A 27,916-nucleotide genomic window follows, 5' to 3' on the forward strand; every position below is an offset into this window, starting at 1 on the left:
TTTTTGTTTCATATATTTCGATGTCCTATATTAGGGGCCCACACATTTAGGATTGCTATGTTCTCTTGAGTAATTGACTTCTTTATCATTATGAAATGTCCTTGTATTCCTGGCAATAGTCCTTGCTCTACAGATGACTCTGTCTGATATTAACAGAGCCACTTCAGCTTTCTTTTGAATAGGGTATTACATGCTATATATTTTTCCATTTTTTAACTTTAATCTAGCTGTGTCTTTGTGTTTTAAGTGTTGGGTTTTACTTTTTAATCCAGCTTGATGATCTCTGTGTTTTAATTTGGGTGTTTAGATGATTTACGTTTAATGTTATTATCGACACAGCTGGGTTTAAATCTACCTCCTTGTTATTTGTGTTGTTTTTCATATCTGTTATTTGTTATTACCTTCCTATCTTCTTTTGGATTGAGTTTTAAAAAGTATAATTCATTTAATCTGCAATATTGAAAACCACCGCTTTAAATAACTATACTATCTCCTCTCTCACAAAACCCTTCAAACAGAGCTCCAGGGGATGGAGTAGGTTGCCTGGGGATATGATAAGGGAAACAGTGCCTTAAAAATAGGTCTCACATCTTGAGATAAATAACTACTTTCTAGATCCAAAATCCTGGTACAATTTATAAGGGTCTTTCCTGCGGCTTCCTCTTTTCTCAGGCATCTCACCATCTCAGCTTCTGGGACTCTTCAGGATAGCATAAACTGTGCCATCAATCAAAGTCAGAGAAAGAGACCTAAATGTAAAATTCCTAGAATTCCTGGACCCTTCCCTCCATTCTGAGAGACAGATCTCTTACACAGTGATTGCCAAGGCAGTGGGCCCTCGCACAATGAAAATCCCCATCCTCTTGAATAATCACTCACTGCTGGAGAATTGAGAGACACTGGTTACTTTTCTAACTACTTTAACCCCTGGAAGTGGACTGGGCCAGTACAGTCTTGTAGGATCTCTGTATTTTTACCATATGATATCCATAACTGATATATTATAAAAATTAGGTCTGTAAAGCAGTACAGGTACAATTTTATATAGTGAGTTTTTTATTGTGGAGATATTCAAATCGGAGTTGGACAACTATAATACTTAGCAGGGAATGTTGCATAGTTTTCAATAATCGATGGGACAATAGGCTGCTCTAGTGGTTCCTAAATTTGCCTGTGCATCAGAATTACCTAGAGTTGTGGGATTCTTTTTTCGCTTTAATTTTAATTTTCTTGAAGGCAATATATGCCTATAGTTTACAAAGTCAAATAATACCAGAAGGTTTATAATAAAATATAGTGGTTTCCTGTTCCATCCCTCTCTACTCTCTCCAGTCTTCCTCTCCAGAGGCAACCTCCATTTTAACTCTTTCCCTTCTTTCTCCTAGTGTGTGTGTGTGTGTGCATGTGTGTGTGTGGTGTGTGTATATAGATATCCATTGACTTTTATTTATGATAGATAAGGGTTTACTTAACTCCCCAATATCATTATATTGCAATTTTAAATATACCAACATTTAATATTTACATTGTTATACCTATGCAACTATTCACAACTGAATATATATTGTGATATACTTTGTTTCCTTTCTTTTCATTTCTCCTGAAGTTGCCTTGATTGTTTTTTTGGTGTGTGTGGTACGCGGGCCTCTCACTGCTGTGGCCTCTCCCGTTGCGGAGCACAGGCTCCGGACGCACAGGCTCAGTTGCCATGGCCCACCGGCCCAGCCGCTCTGCGGCATGCGGCATCCTCACGGATCAGGGCATGAACCCGTGTCCCCCGCATTGACAGGCAGACTATCAACCACTGCGCCACCAGGGAAGCCCTGCCTTGATTTTTAATTTGCTTAGTTTTATGTTTACTCATTGCTAATTCTTCTACCCCTCCTTATAGCCTCTCAGTATGGTTACCACAAAGCCAGTCTCATCAGGCAGTCTAGTACTTCCATTTAAAAAAATTAGAAACATCCCTTCTGAAGACCTTTATTTTCCTTCTTCTTGGTTTGATGACTCTCAAGGCTTGCTGCACTCCAGTCATCCTGGGTGTTTCTTTTGCTGCCATTCTTGGTTTTACTTGTCTCTTTCCTGGGTTGGATTCATTGTTTCCAAATCTCATGTCTTTTTCGGTCTTGCTTTTCTTCTTTGTTTTGATAAAGTACATCCTCCAGTAATTACATCACATTGATGGTGCAAGTGCAAAGGTATGGTGAGGACATTCCTATCTCTTGATTCATACTGATCCAATCTGGACTGGTTATCCTCTGTGTGTAGTGAATACTTGTTATTCTAGGATCTCTTTTTTGTCTTCACCCAGGAGATTCCCTTTGCTTTGTCTATGCCTTCCCCTTTTTTGGCTTACTCTATTGTTTTGCTCTGTAGCCTTATGAAAGAGTATAGCAGAGAGATAAACTTTTTGAGATTTTACAAAATTGAACATTCTAATTATTCTGTTTCATATCAGATGACAGCTTAGCTGGGTATAGAATTTATAATAGCCTTTAATGTCATTCGCCAGTACTTCTAGTTCTTCCTTTTCTGGGCTCATGACAGGATTGCATACCCTCCGTCTTCTTGAAGTTAGGCATTGCAATGTGTTTTGCTTTTGATAACAAAATGTGAATAGAAGTAGAAGGTAGTCTTTGGACAGAAGACTTTAAGAGATGGTATGTACTTCACTATGTTTCGTCTCTGCTACTGTGACTGATACATTTGAGATGCTGGAGGCGCTGTCAGCCTGGGTCCCTGAGTGAGAAAGACTTGGGATATATATCTCCCCACCATACAGTGGGCCAAGAAATAAAGCTTTCATTGTTTTAAGCCATTGAGATTTAGGGGTTGTTTGTTGCCACATCATAATCTAGCTCATCTTGACTGAGATCAAGATAGATTCTTAGAAATGGAGTACTTATAAAACAAAAAGCCTCTATGTAGTAGGTAGCCTGGCCTAGGGGCTGTGCAGTGAGCTCTAAGAAAACTTTATTAGAGGGTATAAAGATGACACTTTACATTATGCAGTGGGAAATATTTAATAAAATTGTCTGGGAGTCAGGTCACATTCTTAGGGAAATTTAAACTCAAGATGAAGATATGGGAAAACAGTATGTTAGCATATGTTTGGTTATTATTGACTGTGTTTGGCAAAGTTGTGTGAAAGTGTGTACTCAGAAAAGAACTGGCCAATATACAAGCAGAAATAAAAGTGAATAGAGAGTTTCCAAAAATTCAGAGCCTTGAAATATTTGGAAAAGCCACTTAACTTTGGACTCCAAATAGTAGGAGATAAAATTGATAAAAGTTTCGAATAAGAAAGTCCGCTTAAAATTGATTGTTGTGGAAAGGGCCAAAATAAGGGCATGGTCCTCACTCCCACTGTTAGCAAGTGAGTAGGTTAAGATGTTTAAGATAAAGCTCCTTCAAGGATGTGGCACCCAGTTATTATTTTAACAGGACAAATGTCTCAAGGAAGAGAGAGTAAAGTGAAACCTTGGATCTCCCATGTAATCCTGATAGGCTCAAGGCACACTCATCTTTAGGAAAAGAGAGAAGATAGGGAGATGAGAAATCAAAGACATATAGCTCTGGGAACTATGTCTCTAAAAGAAATGTGGGCACCATTGCTGGATTCTATTGCTGACAGAATCAAATAGGTAAAAAGACAAGATATTGAAAGAGTTGTATTGCCAAAAGAATCACCAGTGTGGCCTGAGAAAGACTATTTTAAAAAAAATTTTATTGAAGCATAGTTGATATACAGTGCTGTGTCAATTTCTTCTGTACAGCAAAGTGACTCAGTTTTACATATATATATGTATCTATTTATCTATATTTTCATATTCTTTTCCATTATGGTTCATCACAGGGTATTGAATACAGTTCCCTGTGCTATACAGTAGGACCTTGTTCTCCATTCATCCTATGTATAATAGTTTGCCTCTGCTAATCCCAAACTACCATTCCTTCCCTACCCTATCCCCTCACCCCCTTGGCAACTACAAGTCTGTTCTCTACATCTGTGAGTCTGTTTTTGTTTCATAGATATGTTGATTTATATTGTATTTTAGATTCCACATATAAGTGATATATGGTATTTTCTTTCTGAGAAAGACTATTTAAGAACCTGAAATAACCCTGTCCGTAGGAAGTGATCTGAGAAAGAGGCTTAGCTCTCAAAGAGGCCATATTCTCCTACATTCACTTCAGCTATGGCCAAGGAAAATAATGGAAAAGAAAGAATTTCCTAGAGGAAAGAGCCAGGAACAATGGAGTATAATGGACAAAGGAGTTACTCCCAGGGAGCATGGTGGGAGCCTAATCCAGCAACATCCCTGCTCCCAGGAATGAGGCCCTCAAAATATCTGCCCAGCAGGATTTCAGAATTGCTTATGGACCAGTGTCTTCTGGCTATTTCCATTCTTCCCCTTTCTGAATGGGACTGGCTATTGTGGTTATCCTATCCCTGTTCCACCACTGTGTATTGGGTATGTGGAGCATGAAACTTATTTTTAGCTCATGGGCCTACAGATTAAGAGAAGAGGATCTTGTATATATATCTTGTATGCTCCATGACACAGCACCCAGGGATCTTGAGCTTTGTGTTTGTTGCTATGACTACCTGGAACTTTTGGGCTGTTGCCCTTTGGGGAGAAGGTCAGTGTATGTTCCTTGGTGAGGAGAGTGAGCCAAATATTTAGTGACCAGAGAGTAGACTGGTAATTATATATATCTAGTTCTCTCTCTGGGTACATAGTAGGGTTGCACTTCTCTGACTCTTTTTGAAATTAGGCAAATCCATGTAACTAACTGTGGCCAAGGAAATGTGAGCAATGTGATGTGTACCACTTCCTGACAGAATTTTTTAAAGAGCTGTGACCCATTTGTCATGTTTTCTTTTCTGCCATGGAAGTAGGGAGAGACTACAACAGCCTGGGTTCTGCTGAACTAAGATGGACATGCAGCATCTGAGATTTTGGAGTTTTCTATTACAACAGCATAACCAAGCCCATCCCAACTGATGCAGAATTCTAAGTTGTAAATTGTTTTCTTTTAGAATGTTAAACACGTTGCTCCATTGCCTTCTTGAGTTTAGTATTGCTGTTGAAGTCTAAAACCATTCTAATTCCTGATACATTTATTGTGACCTCCCCCCTTTTTTTCCTTTTTGGATTTTCTCTTCAAACTCCTTAGTGTTCGAAATTTCAGTGATGTGTCTTAGTGTGAATTTATTTTCATCAATTGTGCTCAGCATATGGTGCACCCTTTCAACCTGAAAATTCATGTCTTTGTTTGGGGGAAATTTTCATGAAGTACTTTATTGATAATTTCTTTCTCTCTCTCTCTCTCTTTTTCCTTGTTCTCTTATTATTTGATGTTGAATCTCCTGAATCGGTGTTCTAATTAAAAAAATTTTTTTTTTCCTATTTTCCATCCTTTTTGCTCTACTTTCTGGGATATTTCCTCAAACTTATCTTCCATATTTCTGTGAATTTTTCATTTTTGCTATCAGAAATTTCCAAAAGCTCTTTTTTTTTCCCTTTCAATATTCTTTCTTATAGCATCCTATTCTTATTTTGTGGATGCAGTATCTTCTCTTCCCTGAGGATATTAATGCTTAAAATTTTTTTTTCCCTCCTTTGCGTAATTTCCTCCAAGTTATCTTTTCCTGTTTCTTTACTTTGGTTTCTGTCTTTCATAGTAGCGGCTTTTTCCTCTCTCAAGTATCTGATAATCCTTTACTGTCTGCTCAGGCTCCAGTAGCAAACCAAAGAGCTGATTGGAAGCTTTGAGCTTGAGGGGATCGCTTGTCAACTTCATCGGATTGTTTGTTGGAGAACAATTTCAGCGTCTTAGTCTGTCCTCTGGCTGGTCCCCAGACAGTCTCTACCAAACTGCTACCTGAAGGATGAAGGTTTGGTTGCCAGCATTCTGGAACCACATGGATGATCAGGACTGGAAGTCTCAGGACCCTATATTTAGTATTACACAATAAGTGATTTTCATTTTTTATGGTCTGGTACTCATCCCCTCAATTGTGCTGGTTGACCCCTAGTCCAGAGATCTTCTATTTTTACCCCCTTTGTAGAGAATAAGGCTTCAGTCTTTTGCCACAGGTGAGGGAGGGGTAGCAGCACAGCAGCATGGGGTGGGAGAGGGAAGAATCAGAAAAGGAGACTTCTGAGAAGGAGTGACCAGTGAAGTTGAAGGACAACCAGGAGAGAGTGGTATCCCTGAAGCAAGTGAGGAAGAGGTTTTAGGGAAGAGGGAGTAATCACTTCTGTCAAATAGTCTGATGAGTAAGATGAGCACAGAGAACTAACCATTGGACCTGGCAGTGCAGATGTCATTGTTGACCTTAATGAGAGATGTCTCCTGGACTCGTGGGGACAAAAGCCTGGTTGCAATGAGTTCTAGAGAGAATGGTAGGAGAGCAAATGGTGACCTTGAGTGTGGACAGTTCTTTCCATTTGATTTCATTCCTTCTCAAAACAACCCTGTGAGATAGGTAGTCATCCCCATTTTAGAGGTTTGGAGTAGAGGAAGCAAAATCTCAGAGAGGTTTAAGTGAATGCGCTCATGGCTTCACAGCTACGTGCTACTCAAAACAGTGTTCATCTAATCTTTCTTATACTAGGTATTCCCCCCAAACCCCACCTTCTGGTTCCAGAGATACCTGGTCCTTTTGGTTCCTGAGGCTTTGTAGTGTAAATTACATTGATTCTCATCTTCCCCATTTGCTAGCTGGGGATTCAGCATTCTTGGGCCCACTAAGTTAGTCATCACTTATCTTGTCCTTCAGCTTTCAGCTTCTAAAATTTTGAGATTGTTGTCTGAGCTGCCAAGAGGGATTTCAGGCCCCAGTGAACCCCTTCAGGACTTCTGGTGCCCCTCTTCATCTCCTTTGCTGATTCTTCCTCATCTCCCCAAATTCTAGGACTCAGTCCTTGGACTTCTCTTTCTTCCTGGGTGATTTCATTCAATTTCTTGGTTTTAAATACCTTCTTCATGCCAATGACTCCCATGTTATATTTCCAACCTGAACCTCTTCTTTGATCTCCAGGTTCCTGTATCTACTTGCCTACTCAACATCTCCACTTAGTTACTTAATAGGCATTGCGAATGTGACATGTCCAATACTCAACTTCTAATTTTCTCCCCCAAACCTTCTCATCCCACAGTCTTCTTCCTTGCGTAAATGTAGCTCCCAGGAAGAACCCTTGAAGTCATCCTTGACTCCTTTCTTTTTCTCACACCACTCATCCTATACATCAGCAGTTCTTGTTAACTCATTCCAACTTGGGTTTGGATCCTGCTTCCCCCATATACTGAGTGACTGTATTAGTTTTCTGTGGCTGCTATAACAAATTACTACCAACTCAGCAGCCCACATAACACATTTATTATCTTACAGTTCTGTACGTCAGAAATCTGACAAGTCTCTTTGGACTAAAATCAAGGTGTTGGCAGGGCTGCATTCCTTTCTGTTGGCTCTGGATAGGATCTGTTTCCTTGCATTTTCCAGCTTCTAGAGGCCATCCGTATTCCTTGTCTTGTGGCCCTTTCCTCTGTCTTCAAAGCCAGCAAAAGAAAGTTGAGTTTTTCTCACACTGCATCACTCTGACCTTTTCTTCTGTTTGAGTATTCCATTTTTTTCTTGTGTGGGACTTTTAGTTTTTATCTTATATACTATTATACCACTTGAATTAAAATTTTAAAAAAATTATTGAGGTAACATTGGTTTAGAGCAATGTATTAGTTTTATATGTACATTATATTTCAACTTCTGTGTACACTACAGTGTGCTCAATACCAAAGTTTAGTTTCCATCCATCACCACACAGTTGATCCCCTTTACCCATTTCGCCCTCCCCACCACTTCCCCTTAGGTAACCACTACTCTGTTCTCTGTATCTCTGTGTTTGTTTTTGTATGGTTTGGTTTGTTCATTTTTTTGTTTATTTTTTGTTGATTTTTGTATTCCACATATGAGTGAATTCGTATGGTGATTGTCTTTCTCCGTCTGATTTGTTTCACTTGGCACAATGCCCTCAAGGTCTGTCCATGTTGCTGTAAATGGGAGGATTTCATCCTTTTATGGCCTAGTAGTATTCCATCGTATTGTACCACATGGACAATGTCCATTGTCCATTCATCCATCAATGGACACTTAGGTGTTTCCATATCTTGGCTATTGTAAATAGTGCTGTGATGAACGTAGGAGTCCAGATATCTTTTCAAATTAGTGTTTTTGTATTCTGCAGATAAATACCCAGAAGTGGAATAGCTGGATCATATGATAGGTTTTTTTTGTTTTTGTTTTTTTGCGGTACGCGGGCCTCTCACTGTTGTGGCCTCTCCCGCTGCGGAGCACAGGCTCCGGACGCGCAGGCTTAGCGGCCATGGCTCACGGGCCCAGCCGCTCCTCAGCATGTGGGATCCTCCCAGACCAGGGCACGAACCCGCGTCCCCTGCGTCGGCAGGCGGACTCCCAGCTACTGTGCCACCAGGGAAGCCCCATATGATAGTTTTATTCTTAATTTTTTGAGGACTCTCCATTCTGTTTTTCATATTTGCCTATTCTATTTTTAAAGATCCTTATTATTATCTTAATATTATTATTCTATTTTTAAAGATCCTTATTATTATCTTAATATTATTATTGTATTTTTAAAGATCCTTATTATTATCTTGTTTTTCATGTTTGCCTATTCTATTTATAAAGGTCATTTATTATTATTATTTTCATATTTGCCTATTCTATTTTTAAAGATCCTTATTATTATTATTATTATCTGGGCCCACTTGAATAATCCAGAATGATCTCCCCATCTAAAGGTCCTTAACTTAAATGTGCAAAGTTCCTTTTGCCATGTAAGGTAACATATTCACAGATTTGGAGATTAGGATGTGAACATCTCTGTGGGGCCATTATTCCGTCTCCACAATGACCTTAGGCTCTTTTTAACCTTTCTCCCTTGTTCCACTAGGGACCCATTCTGTTTGGCAAGGTGCCTGCACTGGGTTCCTGTCCTCTCTCCTAACTTATCCCTGCCAGCGACCAGAGTTAGGTGGGGAGTTGAGAAGAGGAAGTTTCTTAACTTTCATTTCCTAAATATCTTTTATTACTGAGTCAAGGGAGGTATGATTACCCCCAGTTTTTTTTTTTTAAATAAATTATTTATTTATTTATTTATTTTGGGGCTGTGTTGGGTCTTCGTTTCTGTGCGAGGGCTTTCTCTAGTTGCGGCAAGCGGGGGCCACTCTTCATCGCGGTGCGCGGGCCTCTCGCTGTCGCGACCTCTCTTGTTGCGGAGCACAAGCTCCAGACGAGCAGGCTCAGTAGTTGTGGCTCACGGGCCTAGTTGCTCTGCAGCATGTGGGATCCTCCCAGACCAGGGCTCGAACGCGTGTCCCCTGCCTTGGCAGGCAGATTCTCAACCACTGCGCCACCAGGGAAGCCCTACCCGCACTTTTTAGGTAAAGAAACTGAGGATCAGAAAGACTTTTGTTCTAGACGAGTGGGCAGATGGCAGTTCCTCCTGGGTGTGTATCTGCCTCTGACATGTTGCGTATGCATGAGGCAGTATGTGCCCATATCTGGGACGAGGAGTGTGTGTGTGTGTGTGTGTGTGTGTGTGTGTGTGTGTGTGTGTGTGTGTGTGTGTGTGTGTGTGTATGTGATGTTGTGCACCTATTTGGCTCTGTGGCTTCACCCTGGTGGATCCCTAAGCCTCCCTGCCCCCAGGTTGGGAAAGGGGTACCTCTACTTCTCCATACCCCAGCTGAGTGCAGGTCCTGGACCCTCTGGGCTGGGAATGCAGCCTGGCAACCCCACAGTGGATGGTGGGTCTGGCTTCCGAGTGCAGGCTGCCACACTCTACACGGGAGCAATAGTCCCGGAAATTGGTGGCTCAGTGATCTTTGCAAGATGCCGATGAGCAGTTCCGAGAGAGGGCAGGAGATGAAGGGAAGGATTTCTTTTGTTTGTTGCCATCCCCTCGTGCTATCTTCTCCCAGGAGGAGGAGGGGAGTGTGTAGGCCGCCTGCTGCTCCTGCCTCTTGGCTGCCTCATCAAAATGCAGGGCCTGCTGCTGCAGAGAGGGTCCTTGCTGGCTTTGTGCCTTCAAGGTTACGGCCAAGGTGGCTTTGGCAGAGAAGTAGAGAGGGGTGTTAGCTAGGCCTCACCCGGCCCCGCTGGGGAACAGGGTCCAGGCAGAAATCCAGGCTTCCCAAAGCCTCCCACTATGTGTATGGCTCTTAGCAGTGCCCTGGCCTCAGAACGGCACCTAATTTCCTTTGAAAGCCTCATGTGCCCTTTCAAGCGCCAGCCCCTGTGCTAGGCCCCCAGGGACTCGCTGTCGAGTAGTAGAATTAGACCAGAAATGGTCAAGTGTAACAAGATGTGATGACAGTGGCTACAAGGAAGAAAACAGTATTGGGGGACCACAGGGCTGGGGGTACTTGCCCTTGTTTATTGGGGTGTTGGAGGGAGAGTTTGCTCAGGGAAGCTGTTTAGAATTTTTCCAGGTGGAAAGGAGACAATTTCACATGCAAAGCCCCAGAGGTGCGAGGCTCAGGACTAAAAAGGTCTTGGTATGGTGAGCCTGGGAGAGGGTGTGGTGGAGGATGCAGTTAGAGGAGGGGGAGGAGCTGACAGAGGTGGGCTGGAGTGGGAAGCGGGGAGGGCGTCCAGATGGTGACCGTGTTTCCTACCAAACTAGAGTTTGGCCTTTCCCGGAGGTCCCCATGTCTTGCGTGCTTGGGGGGAGTGGCATGGTGAAATCTGTGCTTTGGCTTCTTTGAGGAAGGTGGGTTGGAGGGGGAAGACTGGTGGGGAGGAGACGAGACATGAGTCTCTTGGGTGCTCTGGGTCAGATTGGAGGTAGAGGTACTGAAGAAGACAGTGCCCAGAGGCAGCTGGAGCCAGACGTGGCAGGCTCATTGCCACCTGGCTCTGGGGCCAGACAGAGCTGGACTCTGGGGGGCTCCCAGGATTCTCCCTGGATGCCAGGGTCCATGGTGGACTCCTTAAGGAAGAGAAGAAGGACAGGAGACTTCAAGAAGATGACAGTGAGCCCACCTTTGGACAGGTCACTGTTGGAACACAGAGGAGCATGTGACCAGCGGGCAGTTAGAAATGCAGGTCCAGATTTTAGGAGAGAGATCCAGGCCAGAAATGAGGGCTTGGTGAAAGGCAGTGCCTGAGGTGGGGTGCAGGTGAGTCCACCAGGGAAGGAGAGCGGAAAGAGGAGAAAGAAGGGAGAGAGGGTAGAAGTTACTGCCTGGGACACACTGTCATTTCAGGAGTAAGCAAAGGAGCCCTGACAGGAGACAGAGGAGGTGAAGTCAGAGGAGCAGGAGGAAAACCAGGGGAGCACAAGGGTGTGTAGCCAAGAGAGGAGGAAAGGCTCAGAGAAAGTCTAAAGCAAAGTCATTGTTTCTGGCAATTTTGTGGTCCTTGGAGACCTACAGTTTCTAAGTATTTGGGTTGGGAGGGACTGAGGGGGACATTTTATTCAATTCTCAACAGGTGGTTTGGAGAGCCCACTGTGTTCTCAGTGTTATGCTGCATCCTTGGTCTCTCCTTCCCACTGGGACATGTGTCTGGGTCCCAGGGAATTGAAGAGGCTGGTGGAAAGAGCTGCTTCTGAGAAACTCCACCTGGCACTGGAGTGTGAGCCTGCACTGCTGGGTTGCTCCCAAGAGGGTCACTTAGAAAGTGGGGACAGAGGAGGGGCAGAAGCTGCTATTGCTCACCAGAGTCCATAGCCACTCCTTTCTGGGCTGCACATGGCTGGACTACATTTCCCAGCCTCCCTTGTGATTAGATGTGGCCATGTGACTGAGTCCTGGCCAATGGTATATGATCAGGGATGATGTGGGCACTTTGAGCCATGGACCCTTAGAACCTCCCTTTTGTAATCCTTGCTCTCTTCTTCCATTTGCTGTAAAACAGAGAGGGCTCTGGGCTCCTAGAGGAGGGTGGAGCCACAAGATAGAAGGAGACTGGGTTTGTGAATGACTGTGTGGAGCCGACACCCCATCGGGCTGTGCTGTGAGCAACAGATAAACTTTTATTATGTTCAGTCCATGAGATTTAGTTATTTATCCGTATAGCAGCTAATGTCAACCTAACAAATACAGAGATTTTCTCCCCTTGCTGGCCAACTGCATGCAGATGTGGCACCTCAAGGCTTGAGAGCCTGGAGTGGGTGGAGGGGACCAGTGCAGGCCCTAAGGCTGGCCAGTGGGGAGGTATCCAGGGGAACGGTTGGCGCCACCTAGCAGAGGGGGTGGTGCTGGGCAGAGGCCCATGGGTGGCCGACTAGACCTGTACTTTGTACTCGAGCACACGTGACACATTTCTTGGGGATGGCCAGAAATACTACTGTTGTCTAGGGGTGGTCCTGCAATTACAGTGGGCAGAAATGGAGGTCATCACTCTAGTACTATTAAGTGTGTAATAGAACAGTGCCTGGCACATAGCGAATGCCTCTTCTGTATAGATATTTATGGCTCTGAGGTTGGGCCATTGGAGTGCCAGAGATGGGCCTAGGAGACAAGGTGGATGAGGGTGGAGCAAAGGTGGACACCACTAGTCGTTGGCTCCAGGAGCTGTAACAGAAGCAAATATTTGGACGCAGGGATTGCTTAGCTTTCTCCTTGGAATCAGCAGACTCACAGAGGCTTGGATTAATTTGAAGAAATTTACTAGCAGAGTTTGTGGCAGATAAAACAGTTTGCTTATTTCACACTTGTATGGCCACCTGCTAGGAACTGTTTGTTCAGTTTCGGATTCTTTAATTAAAATCAACATAAAACAGATTGAAAACATCCTAAGAAGGGGATGCTTGATTTGCTGGAGGATATTGCAGAAAGATGGAGCAAAGTGGTTCAAAAAGCGCTTCGTCACCAAGCAAGCGGAGGGGGTAGAAACATGTAGCCTGAGTACGTGTGGGGTTCGAGTATGCATGTGCATGTATGCAAGTGGCCGTCAGGAGGTGTAGAGAACTCACATGAGTCTTTCCATGATGATGGTGGGCTGGGGTGGAAAAGTGAGAAGTGCTCTTTGCTTCCACCACTCGGGAAAGGCCAACTCCATTTTTTTCTTTTAACAAATAGTCATCGAATTCCTCTGTGTCAGAAATTGTGAATAACATGCAATCCCTGTCTTCAGGGAAAGAGACAGGAAAGTGAAGTAGAAGTGGTAATCCAGTGTGTGCTAAAGTGCTGCAAGAAGGGTAAATGCGGGGTGCCAGGGGAGCCCAGAGGGGCATCACCTGACCCTAAACTGTGGAAGTGGTGAGGGGCTCAGGTCAGACTTCTGAGAAGAAATGGCATTTACCTCAGCTGAGGTCTGATCAATGGATAGAAATGATTCAGGTTCAAATGAAGTATCGATTAGCTATTACTACCATCTGCTGTGTAACAAGCATCTATAATATCTCAATGGCATATAACAATTACCGTTTATTTAGTTTATGCTTCTGTGAATTGGCTGAGGGTCAGTTAATCTGGGCTGGGCCTGATCAGGCAACACTGCTCCATGAGTCTCTTATCTTCCTCCTGAGACCAGCAGGCTAGCTTGGGCATGATGGAAAAAGCACAAAAGAGTCAGCCCAATCACACAAACACTTTTCAAACCTTTAGTCGTGTCACTCCTGTTAACATTTCATGGGCCAAAGCAAGTCATATGTCTGGACCCAAGGTCAAGTGGAAAAGAAATATATTCTGCCTCTTTAGTGGGGTAATGTTATACTCCACCTCTTTAGAATGGTGGCAGTTAATACAATCTGTCACACATGGGTGGATGCAGGGTGATGGTGGTGGTGTGATATTACAGGGTAAGGGAAGAGCATGTACAGGCTCGGGCTTGGCACATGGGGAACTGCCTGGCAGGGGCATTGAATATGAGGAGGGGCTTGCAAACTGGAGGCTCCTGGAAAGGCCTGAAGGAGGAGATGAGGAAGGGTCTTATCTGTCAGCAGAGCTTGGGGATGTTATCTCCTGGGCAGGAGGAAGCACTGATGGGTTTTAAGCTGGGGAGTGACATGGCCAGAGTTCTCTGCTCTGGCTTCAGAGTAGAGAACAGAATGAAGGGGACACAGGGAGAGGATCAGAAGACCAGTTAGGAGACTTTGAGTCACTCAGCTTCCTTGGGAGTTGATCTCATGATCAGGGGACCCAGGTCGTGAGCCCTTCTCTGCTTTTTTTTGTTGTTGTTGTTGTTTTGCGGTACGCGGGCCTCTCACTGTTGTGGCCCCTCCCGTTGCGGAGCACAGGCTCCGGACGCGCAGGCTCAGCAGCCATGGCTCACGGGCCCAGCTGCTCTGTGGCATGTGGGATTTTCCCGGACCGGGGCACGAACCCGTGTCCCCTGCATTGGCAGGCGGACTCCCAACCACTGTGCCACCAGGGAAGCCCTCCTCTGCTTTTATAAGGGTTTTTCTAAATGCTTACCGATCTTTAACTCTCGGCATGTCAGCACATAAGCAAGAAGTCCCACTGCTGCCAAGGCAAATGGGTCAGCTGAGTTGGTTAAACATAAGGAGGTTTGTGTGTCCTGAGGCATCCCACCCACCTTGGCCTTGACTCAGTGCAGTTGGTCCACTGAACCTCCATCATCGTTCTACAGGCCCCACCAGCAATTGGACAGCCAGAAGCTAGAGGCCTCTACCCTTGTAAGAATCACTCAGCTCACCCTGAGATGGTCTACCACGCCCCCACCCCATTCCTTCCCTTTTGGGGCCACCACACTCTGTAGACACAGCTGTCTGCCTGCTGGAGATTTTGGGTCCCAGGGTGCTGTGGGGAAGGCTGAGCCCAGTGCCTGTTTCTGGACACCTGGTTTTAACTCCTGATTTTGAGCTAGCCACATTACATTTTGCACCCTGCATGCACCTAGTGGCCTTGGTACGGGGTCCTAAGACATGGATTTGGGACTTAATTCAGCTCCTTGCAAGCCCTGTGATCTTGAACAAGTCACCAGCGCTCTCTGGGCCTTGGTTCTCTCATCGTTGGTTTATCCCAGCAGGTAAAGTCATCAAATAAGGTCATGGTTGTGGAGGTTCCTGGTAAACCTCTCATCTCTCAATTCGCTGCCCGGCATATCTATACGCATCCCTGAAATGGCAGCTGAGAACGACCTCTTCTTTCTGAGGGCCCAGGGCGACCTGTGCTAAACTCTCACGGCTTTAAACTTGGCTCTCACTAGAGTGGATGCTGCTCGTTAATGTCTTTTCATCTCTGAGCCCCCAGCCCCTGGCAGGTCCTATAGGTAAACAGTGTTGAAGAAATAAATGTTAACTCTTGTTCACCTAATCTGGCCTGGAAAATTCATCCAGTCCCCTCCTTCTTCCTCTTCTGAAGACACTTCCACCTTGTTGCCCCCCAGACTACCTCTCCCGTCTCTCTCACGCTCTCTCCTCCCCAGGACCACTGCCTCTGTGTCTTGGGCCTGAGCATGGCTGTAGGACTCTGGTGTGCCTCCTGCCCTACTCTAGCCCCTGAGGCCCCTGAGGATGAGGACAGCCATCACTTCTGTCCCACCCATACCCCTGACTCCTCAGCTGGTCCTCAGGACCAGCTGTCACACCGCAAATGCATGACTTGTGATGTTCACAGCCCCATGTCTTAGCTTGGGCTGCCATACAGAATACCATAGATGGGGTGGCTTAAACAACAGACGTTTGTTTCTCACAGTTTTGGAGACTGGAAGTCCAAGATCAAGGTGCTCACAGATTCGGTGTTCCTTATAAGGGCGCTAATTCCATCAAGAAAGTCCCACCCTCACAACCTCATCTGAACTGAATCACCTCCTGAAGGCCCCGCCTCCAAATACCATCACACTGGGCGCTAGGGCTTCAACATATAAATTTGGTGGGGGGGGGGGGGAACACGATTCAGTCCATAGCACCCAGGCAGCTCCATGTTTGGATTTCTCCCTCCTCCCTCCCACCTCAGCCCTTATCAAGCGCTGGACAGCAGGGGCACAGTGTACTGGTCATGGGCTTGTGACTGAAGTCTGAGGTTCAAGACATCTCAGTACCGCCACTCACTGGCTGTGTGGCCTGGAAGACTCACTGACATCCCGTGAGCTCAGTTTCTGCGTGTAGAAAATGAGGGTGATTTAACTACTACTGCTAACTATGCCTTGTGTGGAAGGTACTGGGTGTGCTTGGTTACCAGGTATGAAAATCAGCATCGCCACCACCATCATTACATCATCACAGTGCTGGGGCTGCCAGTCCTTGAGAGCTTGTCATGGTCCAGATGAAGCTGACTCTTTATGAATATTACCTCATCAACCCACACACATTTCTGCAAGACTCATCTTCTTGTTTCCAGGTACCTCCTGCCTGCTTTGGAGGTTGCTGTGAGGAGCAAGGGAAATGATGCATGTCTATGTGTGGATGTTAATCATTTCTGGGGTTAGGGGAGGGCAGGTGGGGGAGATAGGGAGGAAGGGCTGGATGGGCCCTCCCACCTCATTTTAGGAGAAGCAGCTCAGATAAGAGAAAGCTGCTTGGATTCTAGAGGCAAAGACAGCAGGTTTGAATTGCAACTATGCCACTTTCTACTGTGAGGTTTTGGGCAAGACACTGAGCTGCTCTGAGCCACAGTTTCCTTATCTGCAAAATAGAGTAAGATTCCCCACCTTGAAGATTTAATGAGATAAGGCATAAATACAGAGCAATCAGCAGTGAGCATAGCGAGTGCTGTGTACTCTATAGATTGTAAGGTGGTGGTTAGCTGGCTCACAGGACGTCCTCAAAAACGAAACTTCCCTTTCTGGATTTTATTTTTATTTGATCATCGTCAAATGGGTTTTCAGGGCAGGTAAAGAGGGTTCTGGTCATCCAGAGGAGAAATTGGGGCTCAGAAAGGGCAAGTGACTTGCCCAGGTCCACAAGTGAGCAATCATGAGGTGCCTCCTGACCCCGGGCCCCAGCTCACTTCGGGCTTCAGTGACCTTCCTGACCCAGCCACTTGCCTCCTGGTGTCTTTGTGCTGGTTCTGGGCCTGGGGCAATAGCTGGGACCCTGTGGTGTCCAGTGACTGGCCTGGGCCCTCTGTCCTCTCCCATGCCCGCTGTCACCGGCTCCCTGGAGTCCGGTCCTCGGCTGGCCGAGGGGCCCACTGCAGTGAATCAGCCTCCTTTGTGGCGTTGATTAGAGGCCTCCTCCTACAAACATCAAAGCTTCAATTAACATGGGCTGCTTGCAACCCTCTTGCAAAACTCTGATAAGAATAGAATTTTCTCTTGGAAAATGGATTTTTATTTAGTTGTGTGTACTGTTGGTTAAATGACCTACTCTATACACTGGTGCTGAGATTCTGGGGACAATTAGGGGGTTCGTCAGGAACTGGTTATCTGAAGGAAACAGGCGCCAGGCTGTTTAGCTGTCTAATATCCTGACAGGGGCAGGGGGGCAGAGGCAAGTTTAAAAAAAAAGGTTTCTCTCCTTCTCCAGACACGGGGTGCTGAGGGTGTTTGCTGAGTTGGGGCTTTGTGGAGGGAGGTGGGGTAGCCCCAGCTCATGTTCTCCTGGGGGTGTGGCTGTGTAGGGGGGGTCCCAGACTTGTATCTGCACTGCTGTGTGCGTGTGTGTGCGCGTGCGTGCGCCTGCGTGTTCGTGCCAGTTTCTAGAGGCTGCTGAGAGCAGAGCCTGGCCTCTTTCACGGAGGCCTGGGGGAAGCTGGCCACTGGGTAGGGATGGGCAGGACGTCAGGCACACAGCAGGGCTGGGGACCCCTGAGTCGGGGGGAATGGGAGGCTAAGGTTGGTGGGCCCCTTACTTTTTTGACGACCACTTCTCCTGTTAAACTTGGCCTCTTCCGCGGGATGGGGGTGGGATAACTTTGGGGAAATGCTGTCTCCTCAACCTCATTGCCTCTGGGGAAGGAGAAGAAACACTCTTGACCCAGCCCAGGGTATAAATGCCTTTCCTCTGAGTAGCAGAGACACAGGTCACTGAGGGGTCGTTGGGTCCATACCCCTGACTTAGGCCACCATTGTGCTTGCATGTTTTTGGTTCTGAAGATCCTTTGGAAAAGGGGAGTGTTCTATTCCTGCCAACTCTTCTTGGGTTTGAAAAGTTCTGCCTGTTGTCTAACCGCATCCTTCCAGCTGTACTCTAAGTCTATCAGGAATCTGATGGAGCGGGGCACTTAGGGTTCAGGGAGTGGCCTGCTTGGGAGAGGGAGTGTTTAGTGGGGGGACGGGTGTGAGGGGACGGCTGGGGAGAGCAGAGGTCAGGAATATGAGGAAGAGCAGCTCACTGACCAGCATCTCTTCCTCAAGTCAGGGAAGCCTGGCGTGGCATGACTGTATTGATTCAGTTATTCCCTACAATGTAATACTCTGCATTTGTGTGATAGCAACAAACAGAGTTGAAAGACATACAAAAGTAAATGATCTGAAAGTTAACATGGATGAATGGGCATCTATGAATTCGAGGAGAGAGGTTTTGTTTTACATTGTAAAATCAATAGTGTGCAGAACAATGTCCTAACTTCCCCCGGGGACCCCAGCGAACCCTCCCGTATCGATCGCCATGCAAATTAATTGAATTCATGAAATCCACATTGCTGGGTAATTGATGCTTCTTATAATTACCTCCGAGTTATGAGCTTTTAGGGGATTGCATTGATTCCTGGGCAGCAGGGAGGGCAGGGCAGGGCAGGGGAGGGACAAGGCTGGGTTCCTGGAACTGCTGGCAGCAGCTGCCCAGGTGGGCATTGGGCAAGTGGGGGATGGTCAAGGCTGGGTGGGGGGTGGGGCATTTGCCTGGTGGTGGAGGGATCCTCATCCCACAGAGTTTACTGACCCAGCCTGCGTGAGGCTGGGAGTTGGGGCAGACCTGAGCAGCTACACTTGGACGTTTGAAGGACCCCCAGGAGGATGGCTGCTCCTGGGAAGCGGAGACTATTCAGGGAGTAATAACAGCAAACACTCACTTAGCATCTATTATGAGCCAGGCATTGTTCCAAGTACTTGACACGTATAGGACTCATTAAATCCTCAAAACAACCTATGAGGCATGTACTATTGCTGTCCCCCTTTGATTATTGAAAAATGAAAAAATGAGGCACAGAGAGGTTAAATAAATTTCCCAAGGTCACACAGTGGCAGAGCTAGAATCCTCGACCACCAGCCAATCCATGAATGGGCTTCAGGAGCAAATCTCCTTAGGTCACATGAGCAGTCCGCATGTCAGCGCATATGAGTATTTTTCAGAGGAAGGGTCTGTAACTTGCATCAGATGACCACTGAGGCAAATATCTGTTATAGAAACATTGTTTCTGTTATTGGTACAGTGGTGAGCATTTGGATCCACATTTTAGCACAATGAACTGTGTGACCTTGGAGAAGTCACCTAAATTATCTGAGCCTCTTCTACAACTGCAAAACCAGGAGGGGCGGGTGTTCCCCTGGCTTGTTTGCAGCTCTGGCAGTCTCTGACTGACACAGAGTGTTTATCTCCCAGGAAACCCTGAGCTGAGGGGAATGTGGGACAGAAATTATGCTCATTTTACAGATGAGGAAACTTAGACACAGAGGGGCTAGTTCACTTGCGGAAGATCACGTGGCAGGTTTGTGGCAGGGACATGAGGACAGGTGGAGCCAGTCTCCAAGCCAGACACAGCTCAAGCCACCGTCTCTTGTCTGCCTAGGGACCCTCCCATGTGGCTCAGCAAAACCCAAGGCGAGTCTGATACTAGGCCCTGCAGCCTGCACCTCGGCCCCTCTACCAGAGGGCCACACCCCAGGTTGGCCCTGAAGAGCTCCCTGCTCCCCACTGTGGCTGCTTGGGAAAGCCATCGCTCCTCCCTGGGCTCAGCCCTTTCTCTGTGCGATGACCAGGCTTTGGGAGCTGTGACTGGGGCCGGCAAGGGGTGCTCGTGGCCACAGGGTGGGAAGGCTGGGTTGGAGCCCAGAGGGAGGCAAAGCATCCTAACAGATACTATCTCCATGCTTCCCAGAAAGTACCTGGGTGATGCTGGCCTCCTCTCGTCCTTCCCTGGGCTTGGTGGAAGGTGAGGGCTGGCTATTTGTGCTGCCCCTTCTACCTCCCTGGCTGTGTTTTGGAGCTGTTGAGGCCGAGGTTCAGAGAGACTCATCCCCTGATTGGTGGAGTCTGGCCTAGTAGAGCTGGAGCCCCATGAGTCACTATCCATGCTGGGGGCTTGGCCTGGCTCCATGTCCTTGCCAGGGCTGTCTGGGCTGGCCAGGTGGCGCTCACAGCAGGGAGAATGGGGCTCAGAGTTCAAGGTGGTGACTGGGGTAGATTGGCAGCTCGGCCCTCCCTCCCTGTGGCTGGAGCTTCTGCCTGCTCTTGAGGACTTGGTGGGGGAGGATGTGAGCAGGAGCTCCTCGTTGGCACCAGGCAGTAGCCTGGCTCTCCATCTCCCAGAGGGTTTGGGGCCAGGAGGGTACCTGCTCCGTCTAGGGCAGCCACCTCTGCAGAGAAAACGGGGTCTGTGGCATGCTCAGAGGCTCCAGTCACTGTCACAGCCTCCTTGCCCACCCCCACCCCCTCCCTCTTCCCACTGGTCTGAGGCTCAGGCTCTGCTAGGGTGTCCTTCCCAACACCAGTCACAGATCTGGAGAAGGGACTCAGAAGGCTGAGTCATCGAGGCCCCCAGGCGGCCAGCCAGGGGGTGGAGCTTTCCTGACGCCATCCTGCCGTCCAGATCATGAGCTCCTGAATGACCTTGAAGTCTGTCTTCTGGACTCATGAGTCTTGAGAGATGGGAGGGATCTTACGAGATCATCCAATCCAACTTCCTCCCCAAAATGAGGCTCCGAGAGGTCCTATGACTTGCCCATAGCCGGGACACGTATGGTTGAGTCTTCAGGCCAAGACCTCCGACTCAAGTTTGGGTTCTTTCCATGACACCAAAGGCCACTAACCAGCCCCATCTCTTCTCTGGAAGACTTCTGGGCGTCTCTGGGTGGGGGCCATCCGGTGAGGAGTCTTTGCTCCCCTTCCTCTCTCCCTGCCTTCACCCCAGAGAATCCTAAGACTTCATGGAGATTGAGGACATGATGGAAGTTTCCCACCTTGCTTCCTGGGCTTTCCCCTCAGGCTGCTGGGCCCCCTGGACCATGAAGAGCACAGGTTTCTAGATCTAACTAGAGTCCTTCTTCCCTCCCTTCTGAGGGAGAAGCCCAGACGCCTTCAACACACCCTAAGGCAGAGATAGATGGCTCTAGGACAGCCTAATTAGGTGAAGTTGATGAACTCATCAAAAATGTGTTTAATTAAGATTGAGAACAAACTGTGGGATGGTTGATGTTCCTCTGTCTCTTTTCTCTCCCTGCAGGAGAGGAATTCTCTCTGCCCACACTGAGCCCCAAGAAAGGACTAGGGTGAGGTCTGGCATGAGGCCTAGAGTGAAGGACACCCTCAAATCATCCTTACATCTATCTGTTTGTCCATCCTTACATCTATCTTTTCGTCCATCCATCCATCCACCTACTCATTCATCCACCCATCTATTCATCCATTTTTCATCCATCCATGCATCCACCCATTCATCCATCCACCTGCCCACACATCCATCTGACATGTCCTTATCCTACTCTGTGCAGGCACTGTGGTGGGAGGTATACTCATGGTTACAGAGATGAATGAATGCTGGATGGTTGGGGGGCCATAGGTATACAGGAGGAGGACAGATTATCACCCCATGTCAGAATTTCTTGGGGTTCCCAACAATTGTTACTTGAGGAGCAGGCCTCAGAAGAATGGACCTTCCTCTGTAAATGAAATCGGGCTCCCTGAGCTGTTTAAATTCTGTGCTATAAGAACATGGCCTTATTTGGTATCACAGGTGCCATTGTCTCAGTCATCCCGCACATTTGAGGAGGACTCACCAGGCCTGTTCCACTGTGATTTCATTTAACTCTCGTAGCAACACTGTGGATCTGATGCTGTTATTACCCCCGTTTCACAGAGGAGGAGACTGAGGCTTAGAGAGGTTAGCGGAGCAAAGGTGGCTAGTGCGTAACCCAGGGTTGTGATGAGAATGAATGAGGTCAAGGACAAGATTTGCTCTGTAAACAAGCCCTCAACTACTTAGAATTGTTATGGGACAGGAATGACCAGTGTCCTCTTTTTTTTTTTTTTTAAACCTTTCCTTTTAAGCTCCCCCTGCAAATTATTTCAGGCCCTAAAGGAAATGGGCAACTTGGGAGTCTGAAGGTAAATAAAAAATGGGAAATCCCCAGCCAGACCTGCTCTCCTGCCTTCAAGGGGTGAGTATTCCAAGACTTCAACTTTGAACTTGATGTTGTATATTTATTTCTGATTTGATTCTCATGTAATGAGACTCTTTGCCGTGTCATGAGAATAATACCCAAGGAAGCCAGGTTTATCATCATCTTTTTACAGATGAGAAATGGAGGCAGAATCAAGGTCACTTGTGCAATATAACCCAGGTAGTAAGTGGTAGACTGAGGTTTAAGGCCAGGTGAGGCAAATGTCATTTTGTTCTCACTTCTACCCTGGCCTGCCCGCTAGCCTAGGCAAGCTACACAGCTGTGTCAATGTGGGACGAGCTGGGGATGATGGGGACCTGCTTTTCCTGGGAATTCTGAACAACCCAGACCCCGCCCATGCCCTCCATATCCAGGCCTGCTGTGGGCATCATTCAGAACTCTTGTCTGCTGCAGTACCTGTTGACGTCCTGCCTCGGTGCCTCTGCATCTTCTCCTCACCTTCCCTGCTGCGGGTGCTGAGTTTACAACACAGGTCCCCAGGGGCCATTGTTGGGGGTGTGGCTCTAGACCCGGCTGCAAGCCCCTGTATTAGCTACCCATTGCCATGTAACACATTATCATACACTTCAGGATCTTAAAATAGAGGTTTATTATCTCACACCCTCTCTGTGGGTCAGGAACTCAGGAATGGCTTAGCAGGGTGGTTTTGGTTCCAGGTCTCTCATGAGGCTGCAGCCAAGATCGGCATTTGAGTCAGGGCTGCATCATCTGAAGGCCTGACTGTGGCCGGAGGAGCCATTTCCATGATGGCACACTCACATGCCTCAGTTCCTTGCTGTGTGGGCCTCTGCGTAGGACTGCTTGAGTGTCTTCACAGTATGGCTGCTGCCAGAGTGAGTGATCCAAGAGAAAGCAAGGAAGCTGCAGTGTTCTTTATGGCCTAGTATCCGAAGTCACACTGTCACTTCTGCCACATTTTTGTTGTTAGAAGCAAGTCACTAAGTCTGGCCCCACACGAGTGGAGGGGACTTCATTTTTAGAAGGGAGGAGTGTCATAAAAGATCGTGGACATATTTTAAAACCACCACACTCTCAACTGCTCTTTTTTGCTGGTAAAGATAAACCACCCAGTTTTTACCAGATACCAACCAGGGCTCCACCAAACTGCTCTTTGGGGAAAACTCCCCCATTGTTGCTCATAGCTTCTTTTGAGTGCTGGGTGAGTCTGCAGCCTCATCTCATCAACCCAATCTCCTCATTCCTGGCATTCGAGGCCTCCCTGCTACAGCTTAAATCTGCCTTTCCAGCCTACCTCTAGCCATTTCCTTTTATTCTAGTGCTATGTTTTCTATTTATTCTTTATAAGAATAATGGCTGATATTTTTTTATAAACATTTAAAAAATTATTTATTTATGTTTGGCTGTGTTGGGTCTTCATTGCTGCACATGGGCTTTCTCTAGTTGCAGTGTGTGGGCTTCTCATTTTGGTGGCTTCTCTTGTTGCAGAGCATGGGCTCTAGGCACACAGGCTTCAGTAGCTGTGGCACACGGGCTCAGTAGTTGTGGTGCACAGGCTTTGTTGCTCTGTGGTATGTGGGATCTTCCCGGACCAGGGATCGAACCCGTGTCCCCTGCATTGGCAGGAGGATTCTTAACCACTGTGCCACCAGGGAAGTCCCTGATGGCTGATATTTATAGAGCACCTACTATGTGTCAGGCACTATACAGATATTGTCCGTAATCCTTAAACAATTCTGCAAGATGGGGAAAGAGAGGTTCAGAGAAGTTAGGTAACTTGTTCAAGAACACACAGCTAGTCAGCAGCTGTGGATTCAAATCAGGCTTTCCTTTTCTGCCTCCTGCTGGGCCTCTTGCCTCTCCTCCACCTGACAAGCCCTTCCCTTCCATCTCGGCCCTTCTCAGCCTTTGAAGTATGGCTGAATAACAACCAGGGGGAGGCTTTCTCTGATGTGCCCCAAACTGGCATTAACTGATCCAAGAGAGCTCTCCGCCCTATTAGCGTATGAGTGGCGTGAGGGCATATGTTCGTCTAATGGTCCCTGTGTCCCCAGAGTGCCCCGCACACACCTGGTACATAGTAGGAGCTCAGCAAGAATTTAGGACACAGTGAGTGGAATGGTCCCCCAGCCAACCATCTGGGATTCAGAGACCCTGAATCCCCAGCTGGGGGTGGATGCTGCAGGGATGCCCCCAGTGAGTCTCAGGGAAGGGGTCAGAAATCGGAGCCCCTCCTGGCCAGTCAGCTGTGACTGTTTTCTACTTGCACTCCTCTGCGCAGCCCCGATGTCCTGGCCCCTCCGTGCTCCAGCGCAGTCATCTGGGCTGGCTCCTGCTGGCCTTGTCTCCACCCGGTTCCCCGCCCCACCCCACCCCCACCCCCACCCCCACTTCCTGTTTTCACAGCTCCCGAACTCCTTGCTCTTTCTTCCCTAAATTGGTTCTCGGTAAAATCTCTCTCTTTATTCGACTCCTCAGTTTGTTTCTGGAATCTTTTGTTCCCCCCTGCCCCAGCTCATCCAAGTCTCACGCCTCGGCCTCTATGCCCCGCCCCTACCCCTCCTCCGGCGGCCGCACCTGTTGCGGGTCTTCTGCGGAGCCGCCCTCCCTCCTTCTCGCTGCGCCCTTCCCTACGCCCGGCTGCCTGGCTCTCGTCTCCAAGGTTACCCAGCGACTTCACCGGGTTCTGCTTCCTCTGCCCGCCTCCCGTTTCTTAGTTGTGCCTGCGGGGAGGGTGGAAGAGGGTTGGGGCCGCCTGGAGAGATTGTGTCTCCTGCCTCCCTGGTCCTTTCACTGTTGGTGCATCCCTTTGTCTCCTTAGCTTGCCTTCCTTTCTCCTGCCCTGTAGGCTTCCCTTTCTCTCCTGCTTTGTAAGCTTCTCTCCTCGTTTCTGTCTTTTTGTCTCTCTCCTTTTTCCCCTACTTCTTTATTTCTCCATCTTTCTTTTTCTCCCTGTCTCTCACTTTCCATCCCTCTCTGGGTATCTTTCTCCGAGTCTCTCTCTATCATTTGGCCTTTGCTCTCTCCTCTGAGTTCGGTTTTGAATCAGAAACAATGAAGAGTTATCCCTGCTCCCATCCCAGGAGGGGCCCTTAACCAGCACCCCGTCTCTTTAGGTTTTGGTGTTAAAGGCTTTGCAGGAGGAAGTGTAAAGTCAGAAGCCCAAAGCAGGCCCAGGTGTAGAGGGGGGTGCACAGCAGCATGTGCATTCATGCCAGGCCCCAGGCCAGACCAGTGCACCTACGCCCCTCACCTGGCCTAAGCAGAGGCTGAGGCTGACAGGCCCTGCCTCCCCTGTGTTCGGGTGATGCCGTCCCTTGGCTGAGGTTTGCTGCATGATCTACAGGTGTGATCTACAGGTGTCGCCTTTCTGTCACACCAGGCTGTGCACAGGACGAGCCTGGCACCGAGCCGGGCACACAGCAGGTGCCCAGTACGTGTGTGTCTGCTGAGGAGGGACTTGCGTGGAGCCTTCTGCCTCCTCGTCACATAGGTGTTATGTAACATTCAAGGGGCAATAAAGCTTTTCCCCAAGAACCTTTTGAGGGACTTTTCCAGAAATGTTAAGAGAATAATTTTTTTCCTTTAGGAAGTGTCCATTTCCTTCTGCTGAAAATTTTCCATTTTCTGTGACTTTCATATCTGTACACAGTAAATGGCCTCTATATTTCAACTTGATGATTATATCTTAATGCATCTATGTTCCTAAACTAATAGTGCTATTGTGAAGGGCCCTAAAAACAAGACATTGCATAAATTTGGTCCCCCCCACATTTTCCCCTTAGCCTCAACGTTTCTGGACTTTCCCCACTATATGTCTCTAAACTAGAGCCCTGGGAGATTAGACTGAGATGACAGTGCTAGGCGCTCCTAAATATGGGAGCAAGGAGGAAGCTGCCGGCTCAGCCAGGCTCAGCCAGCGCACCCACCCAGGCCTGGTCAGACCCCATCCAGTACAGTCAACCAGGCCCAGCCAGATCCCAACAGAGCCAGCTAGGCTGCCCTGAGGCTTCGGTTCTTAGTGAGCCCTTCCTGGTGCCAGAGAGGAGCTCTTTCTAGCTCCTGTCCCAGATTCCCAGGATGAGCAAAACCATCCTAGCTCACCTATGTGTGTGGGAGGACAATCCATGCCATTCTGCCATTTTCCCCTCCCCCACAAGTATTTGGGAATACATAGTTACTGTGTGCCAGCTCTAGGCCATCCTCCACCTCCTGGGATGCTTCCTGTCTTCTATTGATCTACGACCATTGCCTTTTCAAAAATGGATGTATACTCACCCCCTCCTGGAAGCCTTCCCTGATTAACTCCATTCACTCACTCAACATGGATACTGGGAATACCTTAGTGAACAATGCAGGTGAGGTTCTTGCCTCCACAAAGCTTACATGAGAGGGACAGACAGTAAACAGAAAAATGGGTGCTGTGGGACTAATAGGGGATCATATCCTGGCTGCAGGGTCAGGGAAGGCCCAGCCCACTCTCAAAAAAGGAAAGATCCTGTCCTGAGAGGGAAGTTCCAGTCCGTCTCCCTACTGACAAATGGTGTGACCTTAGGCAAGTCACCTATCTTGGAGCTTATTTTCCTCGTCTGTGAAAGAAAGGGGATTGGCAAAAGGTCCCTTTTTGCTCTAAAATTATTGTGTCTTTACTTAAAAGCAAATTTACTTTCAGGTAAGTTTATAAACATATCACGTTATTTCTTGAGGCTTACTTGGTCATTGCGGAAAAATGTAAAATTCCAATTAAGCATAAAGAAAAAAAAGAAAGAAAAAATAAGAAGTAAACACAACAAAACAAATAAAAAGGCAAACTAACAAAAAACATACACACTAATTACACACAATCCCTCCTCTAGGGATGAGGGCTCCTGGCTTTCTGGGAATCTCACAGAAGCTGGCAGTGAATCTCCCCCCAGGTCTCTGGAGGTGCTCTCTCACACTCACCCCCTCCCTTTCCCTGTTTTGCGGTCCGGGTCCCAGCGCAAGCCCCGGCATGAGGCAGGGCAGGAAGCAACCTCAGGGAGCCCTGGACCGTTTGGGGCCTGAGCACACTGTCTTTCTCCAAGGGCAGAGGGCCCCGTTGTGGCTGCCTGGGCTGGTTTGGAGTCTTGGGCCATGGCCGATGCTGAGAAGCCGTCCTTCCAGGGCTCACGGAGGAGTGCCCCCCACTCCAGGCACAGACTCTGCAGGACAGGCTGGCGGCCGGTGTCCCTGGGGGCAGCTGCTCCGGCTGGGTTCACCCCAGAGGGCGGGTGGGGCTGCAGTGCCTCGTGGGGTCGAAAGATGGCAGCACTGCACTGCCTCAGGCCGGCGCTGTAGCGGGGCGGCGGGAGAGGCCCGTCCAATGTGGGATCTTCCCGGACCGGGGCACGAACTCGTGTCCCCTGCATCGGCAGGGGGACTCTCAACCACTGCGCCACCAGGGAAGCCCGCGGGTGTTTTACTAAGTCAGAGATTTTAACAACAAACAGAACTTCTATGACTACTTTGTGTAGCCAAAAAAAAAAAAGAAGTTGCTTCTGGATAACTAATAACTTTTAAGTCATTCGTAATAAAAACAATACTCCTTCCCTTGGGCTATGAGACTGCTTGGGCTGAAAGAGATGGAGGCATTACTTAGCCCCAACTCCTGTATTTATTCCCAAATGGGGAACTGGGCCCCAAGGAGGTGACAATTTA

General features: G+C 47.7%; 1 long non-coding RNA gene across 1 annotated transcript in view; it reads left to right on the forward strand.

Annotated features, from left to right (window-relative positions):
* The window catches only part of LOC114488058 (uncharacterized), a 39,643-nt gene extending 17,424 nt beyond the window's left edge, over positions 1-22,219 (forward strand). Inside the window, exon 3 of the long non-coding RNA XR_003683746.1 lies at positions 22,146-22,219. This is a non-coding gene — a long non-coding RNA (uncharacterized lncRNA). The remainder of the gene's footprint in view (positions 1-22,145) is intronic.
* The last annotated feature ends 5,697 nt before the right edge of the window (positions 22,220-27,916 follow it).

Source organism: Physeter macrocephalus, chromosome 16 (assembly GCF_002837175.3).
Source record: "Physeter macrocephalus isolate SW-GA chromosome 16, ASM283717v5, whole genome shotgun sequence".
Classification (NCBI taxonomy): Eukaryota; Metazoa; Chordata; class Mammalia; order Artiodactyla; family Physeteridae; genus Physeter; species Physeter macrocephalus.